The following is a 21,087-nucleotide window of genomic DNA, read 5'->3' as shown; positions in this document are numbered from 1 at the left end:
TACAATCAGAAAGCGGGTAGCAATCCAGGAGAAAGAAAAGGGGAACTGCTAGCTATGTTTTTCTTTTTGTATACTCAGTTATCCTATTTAAGTTAAATTTATGACGTAAAAGTTATAAAAAGGAAGTCTTGTACTCATCTTTAATGTAACCTACATCGCATGTAACTGGAATTGTAGTTTTAATAATGACATTAAAGATGAGTGCAAGATAAACATCTGGTTAAGTTACTTTGTACCTAATTAAAAAAAAAAATCAAACACACCTGTTCTGTGAATAGAGATTATTCCATATTTGTTTTGCTTGACTTCTGCAGTTACTCACCTATCTCAATATATAAATTCGAGTAAGTTTATTTATTATTGCTAATATACATTAATAGTGACGATGGTATGACCATTGATTACTAATATTACTATTTCATACCGGCATTCGTAAAGGGCCTCGAAATTTATCCAAGAATCGCCATTTGAAGAATGTCACTTCTTGGATAAATCTTAGCAATGGATAATTGAATTATTACTAAGGCTTTTTCCTAAGGAAGACAAATGGATACAATGTGTAGCACTTTTGATAATAATTGGTTGGTACTACATACATCCAAAAAAATATTTACGCCCCCCCCCCCCCTCGACCGACTTCGGACGGATGCTGTATACGCAAAGGACCGAAGATGCAGCTTTTGTAAGGTATTCCGTCATGAAAATCGGTAATTTTCGACAGAGTGACGGTCAAACACTTCTTCCCAATGTCAGGTTGGTTTACATTTTGAAAAGTAACTTCTTAATATCTAAGTTATTGGATATTAAGAAGTTACGTTTATATCAATAAACGATCCCGTTCAGTCTGTTGACAATAAATTATTTTTATGATAAAACGAGTTGGAGGCTAATTTTTTTTAATAGTATCGTCGATTTCATCCTTGACAATACGCATCATTTATGAATGCTAAATGTGCAGCTAACAGCAAAAGAGATACTAGCCGAACCTATTATTCTATGATAATTTTTCTATCATTTTTGGAAGCAATGATGGCATATCGTTAACCAAGCAAAAGTATTATACAGCGATTCTTGTGGGAATATAACGCTAGACGCTAATTAAGTTGCCTGTGTCAGTCTAATCGAATGTTTGACTGCCGTCAGCATTTATTAGCAGTCAAAAAACTCTCTGTCCTCAAAAAACATTCACAATGACTAAATTGCACCAAAATCCGTCTAGCTTCTAGGTGGTTAACAAATAATGCAATACATTATTCGATTTTTTTTTAACGTTTGTTAATGATCTTAACAGCGGCACATTTATACGGTCTGCATATAATTTAAGTAAACAAATATAAATAGATACGTGCACGAATGAAAATAAATTAATGGAAATAAATTGAAAGACTGGGCAAAAGAAAATTCGGCAGTTGACTAATAGATGGGTTTAGGGCAGAATTGCGTTTTTTTAATTATATAGGAAGGAGGGTGCAAATCCCTTTCCCTTTGTAGTACGCACTCATACTAAGTATAATCCCCGGCCTTTGATTATTTTTTTTTTCCTGTTTGGATATTAAAGTTAATTCTTTAAAGCTATTAAAGAATTAGCTTTAATAGCTAAAATTAATTTATTAAAGCTATATAAGTATCCTTACGTAAATGCACGTTCCTCGTATCCAAACTCAAAGAATTCAAAGTGCATTTCCCGACATGCACTGCGACAAAAAGTCTGTTAAAGAAGCGAAATTGTTTAATCCAAGTTAGGCCAGGACGGGCCTTAATGACTACACAACAAAATCTTAACAGGATTTCAGCCGGTAGACTTTTAAGAATCGTATTCCACTTTTGCTTCACAGTAGCAGCTAATCTATTCCCGGAACATAATCGTTTCGGTTCGAATTTGATTCGCCGCTGCGAAATTTTATTTCACAGTTAACTGTTAATGGTTGTCGTGACCTTCAAAGAACTCTCTTTCTGCCTTTGTGCACACTTTGCAACGTCTCGGCAACGACTGAAATAATTTTCTCAAAGTCATTTGTAGTCCTGTCGTCCGATTGGCTGAACACGTTCAATGGATTCAATATCACTCCATTTGCAATAAAAAATTTCGGTTTTGGAGAGAAGAAGAAGAAGAAAAAAAAAAGGGGGGGTGCGTGAAGTTTCAAGAGCCGAATGAATGTTCTAAAAATGTTTTGAGTGCTATCGTTGCACGCGATTGTCTTCAGCTGTTGAATTGATCAGGTGGAAAAATTGCTCGTCACCTTCAAATGTCTTCCATTAATTCTTCAATTAACCACAAAGAAAAAAATATGTCGGATGCACATTGTGCCAGCACCGCAAGATGCATTAACATTTAGTAAGTTTTCGGAACATTTTTCTTCCAATTTCACTAAAAATTCAATGTCTGCGTTGTCTTTTATCGACAAAAGAATAAATACTGTCTCGATTAAAAAATAAATAAAAAAACTGCTATTGCAAAAAAAAAAAATAAAATAAAATAAATAACTTAATAAGCACTGCACAAGACTGGTCACACGCTCCACTATGCGCTGTATCACCATTGTGACGTCATGTAATTAAAATAAAATAAAATAAATAAAACTATAGAACCACGCAGCACGATTTGAATGTATGCCACGAGGTGAGTAGAAGATTGAGTGCCACGTTGGCTGGCGATAATTCGAAGTGGGTTTTTTGAAATATCGAAAAACAGCATTTTGCAATATCACATATGCAGTCATGAATTCCATGAATTGATAACTTTTATGTTCCGTTTCTTTTGACAAAATTTATGACATGAAATAAGTATTTTTAAAATCCGTATCCTAACTATAGTTATAACTTAATGAAAAGCAGTACAGCTTAATTTAATTAAAGACTAATCTTATGTTTAGTGCTGTCGTTATATATACCCTTTACGACAGTATTAAAATAAGCCCAAAGCAGTATTTAGTATCTGTTGAGCCCTCTTTACTATAATTTAGTTACAGAAGTAGCAATTTCTGAAGAGTTATAGGACTATTAAATGTCCCGTGCATGGTAATATTCTGACGGTATTCTTGCAATTGTCAGATGTGTGCAGCATGTTTCCTTCTTTAAGTCTTGAAGAATCCAACGTGCAACACTTACGGGCGGCCCAATATCTGCTGCAATACATCTCGCCGTGTGTTCACAGTCACTGAAACCAATTACGATGCCTTGGGTAAAGGGTGAAATATCGTGAGCCCCAGCTGCTTTCACTATTCTTCAGTGCTTACAGCTGACTATAATGGTGTGGGATTTCCTGTGCATCCTTCGTCAGCTTTAGTTGGAAACTTTGCTTAATCCTTCTATCCTCAAGAGACTCAAATTAATCTTCAGAATTGTCTAAGAAATTCAAGCGTTTAAATGTCCATGAAATGCGATAAAGCAAATTGATAAAATAATTTTAAAAAAAAACAGTATTCAAGCAGTTAAAAAACTTCGTTTATTTATATTTTTTTATTGATTTGTTATATAAAATGCTTTTGCTGATGATTTCGGATGGTGTGAACTCGTGCATGTCATTTTACTCATTTTACCAAAGCACTTTTATTTCTCTTAAAGATAAAAATGTAACTCATAATTTACTTTTACACTTATAATTTAATATTTTAAGTACTTTAAAATATTTTCTAAAATTCTAAAAATACAGATACACCTTTAAATATTCAATATCACAATATTACAATTAATATAACGAGTGTGTTTGGAATTAAGAGATTCTGGAAGTTTCTTGTAAGTTGTGTTAGATGAGTAGTCGAATTTGGACCGGTGAGTCGGACTTTTGTAAGTGACACTTGTTGTAGATGAGTTCTGAAGATCTCGCCATTCTATTGCCAGTGCTTTTATCCCAAATATTTGGAGTTTTGCAGTAGTGCCGGCCAGACCACAACTGCACGGTAAGCATTTTTTTCCCCTCAGCTTCTGACGCATCACATTGATAGACATGGAAAAACACGTGGATGAGACGATATTTGAGGAAGTATGTCGTGAATTCATCAGACTAGGCGAGCCGCTTAATAACAGTTGGCCAGGAAAAATGAAATTTTATGATACGTTTCACCCTTCAAACAATTGGAATCGGTGATCTCTACTCCCTCAGACTTTGAAGAGGTCCACGTGCGCAAGAAGCGCAAAACAACCGTAGAACCACCTAAAGATAAAGAAATGGAACAAGACGGTCCAGTTTCGGACTCCACTGCTTCTCCCAAAGAAAAGGTGCCTCCGATCATACTAATAGAAAAAACACAGATTGTCAGCTCTAAGATCTACAATGTCCAGTTTACAAATTGATCACCGTGACAGATTACAGCAAATGGTCAGAGGTATTCAGTACCATATCTTTTCACTCAATTCAGAAAAAAAATTTAAAAGTGGTCCTCTGTGGCATTTGTGAAAACATTGATTCAGAAGAGATAGCTGCTGATCTTAACTTACAGGATCTGCCTCCTATTAAAGTCAGCAGAATGTACAGATCTGACAAGACTCCCATGCCGTTAGTCCTTGTAGAGATCCCTAACATTTACAAAAATATTTACAACTTAAAAACAATCTGCGGGCTCATCAGCATCACACCAGAGCCACTCCGGGAAAGGGCATCTTCTAGGCAATGCCACAAAAAGCCGAAAACCACTTCGGCTAAATGTGCCAACTGCGGTGGCCCTCATCCTGTCAACTATAAGGGATGTGCTCAGCACCCGAAGAACAGACGGTTGGAGACAGCTAATCAGTCCTCCTCCTCCTCTAGCACAAGAATACCAGAGTCTGCACCACAGTCCGAGGCTCGGCGGCCACAGTTGGAGGCCTTCAAAGATAGAGTGTGCCAAAGGCAAAGAAGACGTTATGCAGATGTGGTCCGTACAAGCAAGTCAACACCAGAACAGAATCAGTCAACAGCACCTACAAACCTGACAGCTGTTATTATGGCCTCTCTTGCAAACATGCTAGAAGACTTCAGCCTGTCAAACACTTCAGCAACCTCCACTAAAAGATTCCTACGCGAAACACAGGCCATCCTCACAGCACTTATAGATGAATGGAAATAAACTAATTCCAGCCTCTCTTCAGATCGTTGCATGGAATGCAAATGGCCTCAGAAACAAAATTTTGGGGCTCCAAGATTTTGCCCATATATATCAGCCAGACGTTATTCTAATAAGCAAGACACATCTAAGACCCTCGTACAGCCGTAAAATAAGGGGTTATCTCCTACATAGAACCTCTATGGAAAACTATACTGGCGGCGGCACTGCCATCTTCATTAAAAATGATATCAAACACCATTCTGTCAACAACCCTTCAACCACTAACCTTGAGGTCAGAGACGTGGAAGTATTCACTAGCTCGGCTGGCAGACTGAAAATCTACTTCAGCTCACAGTTCACCTTAAAAACTCTACTGCATTCTGATCTAAATGCCATCTTAGGCATCAGCGAGTCCATCATTATTGGCGGAGACTTAAACTCCAAGCACCCTGTCTGGAATTGTAGAACCACCAACAAGAATGGCTGCATCCTTTCTAACTACATAGGATCAAACTATGCTGTTGTGGCAGGCCCCACCGAATCAACTCATCTTAGTACGTTTGGCACTGCTGATATCCTGGATGTAGCTATCCTGCAAGATATTAAACTTCAGTACAGACTAAAATCACTGAACGAGTTGTCATCTGATCATGGGAAAACAAGAATACCTGTCTCCTCCCTCTCACTCATTTATATCATGGGAAAGAAAAAAATATCAAAAGTACTTCGGGATTACATTGGCCCTGTTCCTCATATAAACTCAAAAGAATATGCTGAAACCGCAGTCACAAGCCTCATCCAACAAATTAACTCCGCTATAATGTTAGCCTCCTCCTACAAATCTGTCCCCAAGCCTAGTCGTCTGCTCGAAGACATTATGAACTTGATCAGAGAAAAAAATAGAGCAAGGAAAAGATTTCACAACACTCGCGCGCCACAAGACAAAACAGTTCTTAATACACTAAATGGGGCAGTGAGAGATGCACTCGAAGCTCACAGAGACCAATTATGGGAAGAAAAGTTAGCTTCCATCTCACCTACTGACCACTCTATCTGGGGACTACTGAGAAATATCAGCAACAAAGCCAGATCCCTACCCCCTATACTTTCTGACTATGGCCTTGTTCACACAGACTTAGAAAAGGCAGAAGCCATAGCAAAAAATTTAGAAGAGCAGTGCAAACCGTCATATGAAAACTTAGACTTCGATCACTTGTATAAAATTCACAGACAGGTCAGACTCTCATTAAAACTTCCTGATACCGGTGCTGATCATATTGCACCCACATCACCTGCTGAAATATATGATATTATAAAAAATTTAAAGAACAAAAAAAGCTCCTGGTCCAGATGGCATTACAAATAGGGTGATCAAGCTGCTGCCCCGAAAAGCTGTAGTGCACCTGACCATGATAATAAATGCAACCTTAAGGGTTCACTATTTTCCTCCCACCTGGAAACAGGCTGATGTAATCCCAATTCATAAGCCAGGAAAGGACCCGCACCTGCCTCACAATTATCGTCCTATCAGCCTCATCTCCAACTTGGGGAAGATTGCAGAGGTCATTCTCTCTCGACTTCAAGCTTCAGTAAATGAACTAAACATCCTTCCAAAAGAGCAGTTCGGTTTTCGGCAACACCATAGTACTACCCAGAAAATCCTCAGAAGAGTTGAATATATTACCACCAGCTACAACTGGCGTCAATACACTGGAGCTGTTTTTCTTGATCTATCCAAAGCATTTGACAAAATATCGCACTTCGGATTGCTACATAAACTTATCTCAGCTGGTATCTCACTAAAAATGGTAGATCTGGTTAGATCATATCTACAGAACTGAATCATGCAAGTCAAGATCAATGGTACTACCTCATCCCAGCGCCATATCTTGGCCAGAGTACCGCAGGGATCCCTGCTGGCTTCATTGCTATTCTCTATATACATGTCATACATTCCGCACAACCCACTGTCATCCATCATGGCTATATATGCGGATGATACAGCACTGTTAGCCAGATCTCTCGGACCGCACTAAAAAGCTTCAAGAAAACCTTCTAAAGTTAGAGAAATGGTTCTCCAAATGGAGAATACAAGTGAATCCCCAAAAAAGCTCAGCCATTCTCTTCACGAAAAGATCCTGCAGGAGACGTCTTACTATTCAATACTAAAATTCCCTGGCAGAGAGAGAAACAAAATACCTTCGTGTCGTGCTCGACAAAAAAATTAACTTTTAACCAACACATCAAGACTACGTGTGCAAAGGCATCTAAAGCCATCGCCCAGATCTACCGCTAATTAACAGGAACAGCAAGCTAAACATCAGAATCAAATTGCTTTTATACCAGCTGACGATTCGTCCCATTGGCACCTATGCTTCTTCAGTCAGGAGCCATACCTCCAATACTAACATTCTCAAACTGCAACGTGTACTGCGAATGATTCTAAACCCTCATAGTTCACCAGAAACAATCAACTTCATCGAGATACAAATATTCTGTATCTCTTCTCTTTGCTACAATCTTTAGCAACAAAATTTTTCCTAAAAACGTCCATACACTCCAACGATCTAGTTCAGCAAGCTGTAGCCTACGAGGCAACGGATATATTCAAACATGAAAGACCAAAAGCCATTTTAATTTCATGTAGCGATGCATAATCTCCATGCCCATTCACAGCGAGCAAACTTCTCATAAAATTTTACCCTCACTGTAGCCGCAACTGATAGCGAGGAATATGAAAAGCATCTTGCTTCACTCCTAAAACAATTAATGTCAATTATCAATTGGAATTTAGATTATTCTGTCCATCGAAATTTCGTCGGCCTAGTTGAAAAGTTTGCTTAAGACTCAAATTGATCTTCAGAAATGTATACAAAATCCAAACGTTTAAATGTCCACGAAATGCAAATAGTATATAATGAGACCACTGTTCGCAATTCCTCACATAAAAATGCTTTGTTTGAGATGGTATGAACTAATACACGCCATTTTTACATGGATTATCAGTGTCCTTTTATTTCACTCTAAAATAATAATAATAAAAATGTAGCTCATAATTTACTCATAATGCATAACTCAAACTTTTAAAAAGAGCTAGAAGTTGTAACTCAGGGTCGGATATTACTGTTACCCTCCTGCCATGATCAGAGCTTTAATAAGGACATTTAGGACCGATTATTATGGGCGTCACCCTTGGAGGGTAATGGATAGCAATGCTGTAGCCAATGAAGTTCTAACTGAGGCTGGGCTATTGCTGTTACCCTCCTGCCATGATCAGAGCTCTAATAGCTCAATGACACCTTATCACTACACTGTCCTCTACAGATAATGGGGAAGATGAAAAGCATTCTTGCTTCGTCCCTTTAAGTCAGTCCTTATAAGGACATTTATTTAAGCCAGTCCTTATAAAGACTAATAAGGATAAGGACGTTTATTTTTATCATTTAACGCTAGAGCCCTTTTTAGGACTTCCAGGGTAACGAATGGCAAATGCTGTAGCCAATGAAGTGTTAACTGAGGCTCGGCTATTGCCCGTTACCCAGCCATGACTAGAGCTTTTAGCTCAATAACACCCCATCCACACAGATTTTCTTCATTCAGATGACGGGATAAAGAGTCAAGGACTCAGTCCATCTCCCAGTTCTTTTAAGAACGTTTATTGTTGGTACATCGTGTGGTGGCCAGGATAAGAACAGTCCCACTGCAGCACCATGTCGTATGAGGCGACTAAAATAGGTACCCAGAGAGGGTAATGGATGGCGTTGCTGTAGCCAATGAAGCTCTAACTGAGGCTCGGCTATTGCTGTTACCCTCCTGCCATGATCAGAGCTCATAGCTCAATAATACCCTATCCTTACATTGTCCTCTATAGATAACGGGGAACAGGAATATGAAAAGCATTCTTGCTTCGCCATCTAGATTAAAAAAAACGTTTATTGTATCATCAAAAAAATATTATTTTAATAAATGAATCCCACCTAAGACCTCCAGATAAACCCAAGCTAAAAGGATACCAGCTGCACAGAAACGACAGGCTTGATTAAGAGGCGGTGGCGCTGCCATTTTCATTAAAAATTATATTAAACACCACTCATTAACTAACCCTCCAACTAAATCTTGAGATCACGGGCATAGAAGTTCTCACAAACTCAGCTGGAAAACGTAAAATCTATGCTGCCTACAACCCACCGCTAAAAACTTTGCTATGTTCTGATTTAAATGAAATCCTTGGCGTTAGAGAGCCCATCATTATCGCTGGGGATTTTATCAAGCATCCTTCTTGGAACAGCGAAACTACTAACAAAAATGGCAGCATCCTTTTCAACTACAGAGGACCTAACTACGCTGCTGTGTGTGTGGGGGGGGAACACTGAACTAACTCATCATAGTTCTATCCGCACTGGTCACATTCTGGATATAGTCATCCTACATAATATTAAATATCAGTACAGTCTCAGAACATTAAATCATCAGACCATAATCCAATTCTACTCCAGCTAGGAAAACAAGAACAACTCTCCCCCACTCCTTCATATCTTGGGAAAAATTATCCAAAGTGCCTCCGGAACATATCTCCTCATATAAGATCCAAGGAAGAAGTTGAAATGGCAGTTAAAACCCTCTCTAAGCAAATCAGTGCAGCTCTAACAGCAGTCACCTCAACTACAAGTGCCCTCAAGCCCAGTCATCTATCGGAAGACATTATGAACTTAATCAGAGGAGGAAACAAAGCAAGGAAAAGATATCCTAATACTCGTGCTCTGCAAGACAAAAATAAAATTCTCAATAAACTAAATTATTCAGTCAAAGATGCTCTCGAAATTCATAAGAACCAACTATGGGAAAACGAGCTAGCTTCCATCTGGAAACTGTTGAGGAATCTCAGAAACAAGAGTAAATCTTTTTCCTCTCTCCAATCCGACCTTGGCCTTGCACATTAGAACGCAGAAAAAGCTGAAGATTCTCTAATACCTGTACCAGCCAAATCACACTACTTCATAGGAATGTATGTCACCATAAATAACTTAAAGAATAAAAAAGGTTGCCGGTCCTGATGGCATCATCAAATTATTACTCCGAAGAGCTGTTGTGCATCTTACCAATATACCGTATTTGCCGGCGTATAAGACGCACTTTTTTTCCTTTGAAAATAGGTCTGAAAAATAGGGGCGTCTTATACCGATATTCATTTTTTTATTTCTTTCATTCCTGGAAATTTTCTCTGTTCCGAGTTACGCGATTTCTTTCTTGCGGTGTGTGAGAGCATTCCAGTTACGTAAAGTTCAGTGACGATCACAGCTATATTCCTGTTCGTTTAAACTCTCTAATTGTTGTTATGAACGGCGATAAATTTCTGCCGTTCAATTTTCTCTAAATTTCTTGGCAAATTATGGCTTAAAACGGTCGGCATTGCTACAATATTGCATACAAGCTACGTGTGATTACGTACACTAAAGAACATGGAAATAGGACTGTAGAGAGAGAGGTATTTCGGGCCATCCCAACTGAGAAAATGATAAGAACTTGGCGGAATCAGGAAGAGGATCTAAAAAAGGCAACTCACACTAAACATAACCTACGAAGTGGAACTGCAAAATGGCCAGAACTTGAGGCAGAACTGAATGCTTGGATTTTAGACCACAGAAAAGCGGGACTTTCAGTGTCTACAAAAATGATTATTCATCAAGCGAAAGCGATTGCCACTAACAGAGGGATTGCCAACTTTACTGGATCAACATCATGGTGTTCAATATTCATGAAGAGAAACCAGCCATGTATGCGAACAAAACAAAAATATCACTAAAGATGCCAGCTGAATATGAAGAAAAATGATTGAATTTCATCGATTCGTCATTAACTCATTAACGTCATTAACGTCATTAACATTAACGTAATTTTCTCGTTTCCTTGCTTAACGCAAGGAAACGAGAAAATTTTGAACTTGCGCAAATAGGAAACATGGACGAGGTGCTGACCTTTGATGTGCCCTCAAACAAAACTGTAGATTCCAAGGGCACAAAAAGTGTTACTGTTAAAATTTCGGGGCACGAAGAAACTCACTACATGATCGTTTTATCCTGCTGTGCTGATGGGACAAAATTGCCACCGCTATTGATTTTTAAAAGGAAGACGCTACCCAAAATAGAAACTGCTTCAAGAAGTGTTTATACATGTTCACGCAAAAGGCTGGATGGATGGAGGAGGAATGAAGTTATGGATAGATAAAATTTGGTCTAGGCGCCCTGGCGGTCTGTTGAAGAAGCCTGCCCTGTTAGTATGGGATCAACTTCGTTCTCACAGAACAGAAGATGTTAAAAATAAACTCAAGGAATTAAAAACTCAGTTAGCTGTAATTCCAGGAGGTCTAACTAGTCAGCTTCAACCTTTAGATGTCTATATTAATAAACCATTCAAGGGATTTATGAAGTAGAAGTGGAACAGCTGGATGCAGTCTTCAGATTTTGAGGTTACGCCGTCAGGAAGAAGGAAGAGACCTAGCATTTCGCAAGTTTGTGAGTGGGTCAAAGCTTCACGGGATGCTGTGAAAACTGAGACAGTGGTTAAATCATTTAAGAAGTGTGGCATTAGTAATGCACTGGATGGTACAGAGGACAATTTGTTGCATGAGAACTCAGATTCTGATTTAGAAGAGGTTTCAAGTGTCTCTTCATTTAGCTCTGGAGATGAATTTCTGGGTTTTGACGAAGAAGATAAAAAGGTGGGTACCCTTTCCTAGTTAGATTAGGTATTTGTTGAAAGTAGACCTACTTATTACTTTATATTTGAAATAGTGTAAATTCATTATAATATTCAGTGATAAAGTTTTTTTCCTAAAAAATGTGTACAAAAAAAGGGGTGCGTCTTATATACCGGCAAATACGGTAATAAATACAATCTTCAGATTACAATATTTTCCTTCTGTTTGGAAAATCGCAGACATAATCCCCATTCATAAACCGGGAAAAGATTCACATCTACCTCAAAATTATCGTCCTATCAGCCTGATTTCAAACTTAGGAAAATAGCGGAAAAAATCATCCTCTCCAGATTCCAAGTCTCAAATTAAACATTATTCCAAAAGAACAATTTGGTTTTCGTCAATATCATAGCACTACTCAGCAATACACAGACTGGTCGAGTATATCACCAACGGTTTTAACTGGAATCTACACACTGGAACTGTTTTCCTCGACATTACTAAAGCTTTTGATAAAATTTGGCACTACGGTCTATTACACAAACTCGTCACTGCCAACATTTCGCTGGAAATGGTACAGTTAATAAAACCATATCTCCAAGACAGATTAATGCAAGTCAAGATAAATGAGGCGATCTCAATCCAGCGTCGTATCTTGGCTGGAATTCCACAAGGATCCTTACTGGCTCCGATTCTATTTTCGGTATTCATATATAGCAGATGGACCTATACGCTGATGACACAGCGGTACTGGCCAGATCTCTTCAACCACACCACCTTGTTACCAAAAAACTTCAAGAAAACCTACTAAAACTAGAGCAATGGTTTTCTAAATGGAGATTACAAGCCCTCAGAAGAGCATAGCTATGCCCTTCAGTAGAAGATCGGTATCTCCTAAAGGGGACATCTTCCTGTTTAATACCAGAATTCCTTGGCAAACAGAAGCCAAATATCTAGGAGTACTGATGGACAGAAGACAAACCTTCACCCACCATCTCAAGGTCTTATGTGCAAAGGCATCTAAAGCCATCACCCTCCTAATTAACAAAAACAGTAAATTAAACACCAGAATCAAACTGCTTCTCTACCAGATGATGATTCGTCCCGTAATTACATACGCTTCTATGAAGCGTATGTAATTATGGGACCTCTAATTATTAGTGGTTCCAGCCATACCGCTAATATTTTCAAATTGCAACGAGTGCAAAACAAATGCTTACGTATGATTCTAAACGCTCCACGGTTTATCAGATTCGTCCAACTTCATTGGGACACAGATATCCCTACACACCCTAACGAACTGGTATAACAAGCTGTAAACTATAACGAAACAGATCTCTACAAACATAGAAGATCAAAAGCGATCTTAATCTCAAGTGAAGATGGTGTAATCTCCATGCCCTCTCAGGGCGAGAAAATAGCTCATAATTTTTTCCCCTTCATTGGATCTCCTTCAGACAACGGGGAGTATAAAAACCATTTTTCTTCACCCTTTGAACCAGAAACGTTTATTATGCATAGCCATTGGTACAGTATGTAAAAAATTGAAATAAGGGTTCGGGATTCTCACAGCATTCATTTTGCTTATTTTTAAAATGATATTCATTTCGAGCTGGAGATTGCCAGAGCTGCTGGAAAGGCTGTCGCATCAATCTGTGAGATTATTCCATGTTGGTAGTCGCTAATGGCTTATAGCAAACAACCTGAAAAAGGAACCTTATTGTCTCATGGATTTTTTTTCTCTATATCTTAACGGAGTACGATATAAAATTCACTTTAGAAACACCAGATAAGATATAAAATCCTTATAAGAACAGAAAAAAAATTTAAATTTAATTTAGCATTAAAATAAAATTTATTTTGATGATAAATTTATTTACCATTTATTTTTTGCTATTCTGAGTGATTTTTTATTATCACTGTTGTCTTACAACGTAAATGATCATTGCATATTGTTCTCCTTACGACAATGAAAAAGCTGGAATGAACTCGAATGAGAAAATAAAAGAATTTTGCATTATTCATAGCCGTGAATGATTGATAACAGAGTTTATTTTTTGTAAAATAGCGACTTTCCCAATTCCATAAATATTGTTACCGTTTAGGAAATCAGTGCGGTAAAAAATATATATATATGGATAATTTCCACTTGTGCTAAACTGTATACTTAAATAACAAATATTGTGAATGTTTCTTAAGTCTGAAGAAAGACACCATCAGAATCCATTAAAGATGATCGCGAAATCAACTGGACATGTGGTCAACCAACAGAATAGCTCAATGCCAAAACAATGGGGAAATTAATGGTTCCGCGAGTTGGAGCGGCACTTTAGAAAACCTGAATTGATGATCCAAAAACTTGTTCAGAGCACTCACAAAGGAACTTTCAATAATAAATAATATTCCAGCGTAAGTGAGATCCATGGCCCAACTTTACTTTCTCTGTGGATATTCTACTTGGCAATATATTTGTTAAAACAGTTACACGTTCACAAACTTTTAGTTGAACTTCGCACGAGAAAAAGTACATCGGAGATTATGTCTCGAGTTAAAAGCATTTGCTCTCGAGTTGAAATTATAAAAGATATCGAACCATAGTCTGTGCTTAGTCAAGATCTATATTAATAAAAGTATACACGTGTAGAGAGAATATTCAATTTATTATTATTATTATTATTTCAAAATTTTCACCTTTCCTCGAAGTCAATATGCAAATATGCGGTACGTTTTACCTTCTTAGACCTGTCATCGTTTCACTTTTTCGGGGACGTGCCGTAAATGTAAAAGTTGCATCAGCGGTCTCGATCAAGTTACGCTTCTCAGTTAAATGGCACGTGCTGTGAGTTATGTCATAAACTGCTTTCTCATAAGGAATACTAAGGAACACAATTGATATTTAGGACCAAGGAAAAAACCTGTTCTGTTCTATATGTGATTAGTATATGACAATTTATAAATGCGATTAATAATATCAGTCGAGTACTGGAATAAGTTGCAATATATTGTTATATGGGGAAATTAGGGAAAAATAATTGCCTTACTCGTAATAGGATATATGGAGATCCCAAATATTGTGAAGGGTTTTTTAGCCTTAGAAGATTTGCCGAAGAAGGAAACAGTGCTGAACCCATTACAGGAGCACCTTTTTTTTTTTTTTTTTGGATTAGTAGCAAGTCAACTACGGCACATTATCAGAAATCACGTGTCTTTCAGAATATTTTGACTGAAGAAACGAGTAAAAAAAAAAAAGCAAACAGCAATTAAGACATAATTATTTCAATATTTTGGTCTCCCCGTGAATCTTAACTTATAATTTTTAGTAACTGCTACCAGAGTTTAAACCAGTTTACAAAACTATTATCCTGAATAGCGTAATTTAATGAAACTGAAGATTATACGAAGCGAGTAAAAACAAAGATGGATTTTCACAAGGGACTCATTCATGATTTGGTAATCAATAACATTAGTGAAGATAACAGAACCGATTATTTTTAGTGATAAGAGTCTCCATCACATTTCGATGATAAAATAAAAAAACTACGATGTCTTATTAACGTAGACGTGGATGAGATGACAATGTTTATTTTATGAGTAAATCAACGCAAATTATCTGGATTTTTCCCTCAGGCAAGAGGTGCACTTAGTGCATTTTCTAAAGTGGACTTAGACGTGCTATAAAATGGTTTTTGTTGCGTTTAATTTTTCGAAATGACGGGAGAGTTTTAGGATTCTAAAAAGAAGATGTTTACGATGCTTGACGTATGTGAGAGTAGTGCGTGGAATGCTGTTGATAATAACTAATCTCATAACTCAGCAGCAGTCGCAGACAAATGCAAATAGGTTTGACTTCCAGAAAGTTTTTTTTTTTTTTTTTTCCTGCGGAGAAACACAAAACTAGTTATGTTATATTAGTTTTTAAGCCTGTCTTCGTCAGTTGAATTTCGAAATCTCGGGAATATTAACTGAAGAAAGCGTTAGCTGTGAATTAACTCGGCTGTTGGAAATACATGTGTGTAATCTGTCTAAACAGCAAATCCCTAAGTTAAATCTGTAGGCGCTTTGTAATCAAGATTATTTTATTTCAGACTGGAGATTATGCTAACATCCTTACACGATTTAGATTACTTGGTTTCTAACTTGGAAACTTTTGCAAGACAAAAACAGTTCCACTGATCTTCCCTCCAGAGTTTAATCAACTCCATTTAATTCAAAGGAGGAGATTAGAATTTTACAAAGCTTACAAAATATTACTGTTATGCGTTGTAATAATCAATTCTATCTCTAATATTATTCAGAGAAAGCTTATTAGTTTTCCTCCGAACACGAAGATTGGAGAATATTAGTCCCACGTAAACTCGGCATTACGGAAATAATTGTGAATTTACAAACCAGGAGCTGATCACTAGAGCTCTAGGGAAGAACTTCCTGTCGATTGACAAATCGGTTCTCTCCTTTTGAGGGATTTTTTTTTCCCTTAAGATTCTGCCTGCAGGAATTAAAGGACGTTCCTTTACTTGCATTTCAAAATGCCGTTGGGAATTTCGTCAATAAACAGACTGTACGCAGTTTAAAAGGTGATTAAACGGGATAAAATCCCAATGAGATTTATCATTTATTTATTGCAGTTAGTTACTACTACTGGATCTAACAATTACTTTTCATATGATAAAGTACGTAAGGACACCGGTAGACGGCACTCTTAGTGCAGCACGGTAACTGATGACCAGCATAAGTTTAAAAGTATAAGTTCATACCGACTGCTAATGTCTTTTGCTCAAGAAACTGAAAAGAAATGTCGCTCGGGGAGGAACTATATTCGTATATTCCATCAGTGCCAGAGTATCATCTATACATTAACCTGGTTTATCCGTAATTTCAATGATGCAAGATACTCCACTCCTCTTCTGCATTCAGCAAACCTTGAAGTGCTCAAATAACTTAAGATTCAAGATCTTCCAAAATTAATATCTTCAACATTGTCCACAATTACACTGGACTGGAGATTGACAATCTAGCGATCTTCGATACTACCAACACACAAATCTTATTTCTTGTAAAAAAAGGCCTTACTTTTGGCAGCCCCCACATCTCCATTTAATATCAAATCTCTCTTCTTGGGATGACGTTCACCACCAGCACAAAAACGTCACAGTCATTCGATTCGACGCCTCCAAGAAAGTAGGCGTTTTCGGTTTTTCAAGATTACTAATAAGATTACTTATAAGATTAATTATTAATTATTAATTAATTAATTAATTATTGATTACTAATAAGATTACTTCTAACACGGTATACAATCTTGCAAAACTACTTACAGATTTGGGACAGTACACCTAAGACCTCCCTAATTATGCTTAATATCAATCCAGAAGAGGGCAAATCGGCTTAATAAACGACCCCCGCTGTTACAAACTCACTGCAATCATTTTCGCATACACACTTTATTTCTTTCATATTCCGCTTAGTATTTTCATGAATGCCGTTCAACCGAACTGGTCGTGACCTTCCTTCTAAGCACGTGAAAATTCGAGCGTCAGCTGGTCAACATCCACAGTTCGGCTTCAAACGAAGTTCTTGATTCCTGGTTGTATTTCATCTACTTCTATATTTTATAAATCAAAAATACAAAAATTTTTGCTAAGGACCACAATCTCCAACTGTTCAAGAAAAACATCAATAGATGCCTTCTTTCATTTTAACCCCCTTGCGCACACGACACTGAATCGCAGGCGTCAGATTAACATTAAGAAAAAGTAATATCTCAAAGAAAGGTTAAAAAAAAAATTTCAGTTGTTTTAATTGGATTTCATCTTTGATGGGTATGTTATTGTTACGTCAATAAAAAAAAAGCCTCAGAATATTCCATCTCGTCTGCTAACTTGGCCTCGGATGAACTGGATTTGGTCCATTTGAATTGCAGCCGCAGCAACTAAGACTATGAAAGGTAATCATGAGAACTGCGCGTGTTATTCGGGCGGGTTTGATGCTTTGCGGGAGTAAACTCTCTTCGTCACAGCATGAGACCGATTAACTCACCTGTTAAAGTTCGCGTCGTAGAAGGGGATTCGAACCCAGATCTTTCCAACCAAAAAAAAAGGATCGTCGATAACGATTGAGCTAAGGAGGGGAAAGTTGAAAAGGTCACAAGTATTCTTTACGTTCCTTGAAAGAATTCCAATTGAGGGCCTTTTCAATTAAACCTGCGTTACACGCAAAGCACTTTAATTTATTTCTTTTAATGTACATTTAAAGAACACAAATCTGTAAGATTAAACACTTTTTGCTTAAAGAAGCAGCCGGAACGTGCAAATGCGTTTGTTTTGTAACTTTTAGATTAGCAAATAAAGTTCGGGGATTTATAGTGGCCTCCCTTAAATAGAATTTATGCGCGCCATGATAGTGTAAAAGGTAAATGCACTTCGCGGCCTTGTTTCGAATGAATAGAGGAATCTCCCCCCCCCTTTTTTTTAACCCCATAGAAGCATTAGACCACGTAATATTTTATGTATCTTTGCATTCAATTAACTTTTCTGTTATCTGAGCATCGCATTACATTACTTATCTCCGCGTTATTTCGAATAACGGTGAGCGTATATAATGGCGGTCCACTTTTCATGTAAACCAGAAAGGTCAATTAACAATACTATCTGACGGCGTTTAATGAATTTTGCAATAATTTAATTGGAAAAACTAAAACTAATTTAGGATCTTATTTTAAAAAGACAAGAAAAGTTAATTACGTGGAAAGTCTGATTACATTCCTTAGTTAACTCCGTGTTATCCTAACCGTCAGGTGGCAACAGTTTCATTGTGGTAACTCTGATTATCAACCGGCTTATTTGTCATGTTGGTAATCGAAAATCTATTCAGAGAAGGAAACAATGCAGGATTAAGCATTTTGCTCCTAAACATTGCTCAGCACTTCGCAATCTGCGAAAGAGTGCAAATGCGTCGGATGGTGTTGTTATTTGTAAATGCATTGCGAGAAGCCAAATCGCTGTGCACGAGTAGAATGAGAGGTCATGCATACTCTGAAAAGCATCCTCTAATGCCTTTCATCCCCCCCCCCTGCAGCTGTCATTAGCCTTACCTTTAGAAATTTCTAAATTTCTTCACTGATACTTAAGTTCATTTCTACCCCCATGATTTGTTGACATCATGGGATAACGAGAGTAGGATAAACTCCTGCCGCCATCTCGTTTTGAGGGCTTCGGTAGCTCAGTCAGATTGGCAATGTCCTATGGTCCAAACTTTGATAGATTAGCAATACATCTGTGTTGAAAATTTGTCTAATTCAGCGAATGATTAGCAATACGTTTGTGTTGAAGATTTTGTCTAAATATTCACTCAAAATTTCAATGAAGAGTCTAAGAGAATTCAATAATACATACAATCTGCAAAATAATACCGACACCTCGAAATAAAAACCATCTTCTGAACAAGTCTTAGAATAGCGAAATTGGCGTTCTACGCAGTTCTTTGAGAAGGCTGACGTGAGACGTAAAACACAGTTTATCTGAAAATGACGGAATCAATGTCACTTTACAGATCATAAGATGAATCATGAACACCGATAATATATAATCGCGGTTAAGAAAAAAAAATTCAATCTTTGTATGAGGACGTCATCCGACATCAATCGAAAGCGATCCCACTAGGTGTGCATGTAGTGGGATCGCTTGGTTAGGGGGAGCGGAAAGAAGGTCACAAGTAAGTCCTATATATATATATATATATTTTTTTTTTTTCCCCCGAAAACGAGGTATATTAAAATTCTCTAAAAACAATAAATTTTTCTGAATACAAACTGAATCCAATTACTGATTCATCTTGTGATTTTAAAATATGGCCCTTTTTTACATGCAGTTGAAGTTGTTAATAGAAGAATACTCGAAACTTTTAACTTCATTTACATAAAAAGATCTCTTCTTTCTAAAAAAATGAAAAAGCCTACGTAAATTAGTTGATATCGACGACGCCCTCAGGTTGAAAATACCAGGATTCGAATCCCCATGAGGACTTCAAGCGAGTCTGAGTAAGTCAGTCTCAGGCGGTTGGGTTAACTTTTATTTTCTCTCTCCATCCACCAAGACAGGGAATAAACGCAGCTGAACTGAAACATGGCAGACTAAAGGAATAATGGTTAGCTCTATCCTATTCTGTTGAACTGTTATCTTACGTGGTTGTGAAATCCAAGTTCTATGTGCATCCCTTGAGTCCTCTGCAGGCTGTTGGTCCAGGACCATAAGTTCTTGCTTTGGGGCCGTTTTCCTTCTTTTTTAGTAGTCTCCTTCCCCTCCTTCTCCCTCCCTCCCGAAGATCAAGGTTAATACGTTCAGACAACATAAATGGACCCTCTGCACAGTCAATTGGCCCATTACATTTCTTGATATTATTGAATGTCCTTTATCCTGAGTTCTCAGGCTAGTTTGTCTGTTTGTGATTTGAAAAACTGGAGTCTGTCAGGGCAAAAATCCTTTCCCCTTTCGAGCGAACTAACTCCCATTTTATTTCATATATATGTTCACACATAATAATAATCCAGAGATCATACATTGCCTTGTTATTCCGATTGTCCTTCGGAGCCGCTTGTCTCCCCCTTCCTATGTCAATACAAACCAGTTTCGTTAATTATCTAGAAGTTTTCTTAAAGTTCATTTTAATAATCATAATTTTGTGAATAAACAACAAGATATTTGATATTTACAAAACCTTCTCGCAGACTACTTCTGAAGAAGCGTTAAAAATTCAAAAGAAATAAACATTTTTGCTGGTCATATTAGGAAGAAATGCATTTTGTTATTGGATCTCATTATTCCCTTTTAATATTTCAAGAAAGAAATTGCTTCGGCAAAAATTCAGTAATCCGTAGCGGTTTCTGCAGTTTAAGATAAATAAATTTCCAAAAAGAAAGGTAGAAAAATCATAAATGTTGAACTAGAGCTTAAAACGTAAAAAAATGATGTTTAAAAAAGGTACAAAATCTGAACAAAGCAGTTAAAAAACACTGAATAAATAAATAAAACAATTGTCTACTAGTGAAAGATTAAGTAATTGGAATTATAAACAAAGAAAATTTAATTGCAGCGCACATCGTTCAAATTGAAAATCAGCATTAAAATAAAAATTAAAAAAAAAGTTCTGCTGCAAATATTCATTAACTTCGACGCAAAAAAGTTTTCAAATAAATCTACAAGTTCTTTTGCGTAAAAAAGCAATTTATATTGACGTCACAATAGATATATACTGTGCTTGACTCGAGAATAAGTAGCACGTGTTTGTTTGTTCTGGAGATGATTGTATTCGAAATGAGCAACAAAAGCTACAATATATGCAGATTTTTCGAAAGAACAGATTACTTCTAAG

The sequence above is a fragment of the Typopeltis vanoorti genome, chromosome 7, assembly GCF_054136105.1.
Source record: "Typopeltis vanoorti isolate ZY-2024b chromosome 7, IOZ_Tvanoo_1.0, whole genome shotgun sequence".
NCBI lineage: Eukaryota > Metazoa > Arthropoda > Arachnida > Uropygi > Thelyphonidae > Typopeltis > Typopeltis vanoorti.
This window is presented reverse-complemented; position numbering follows the sequence as displayed.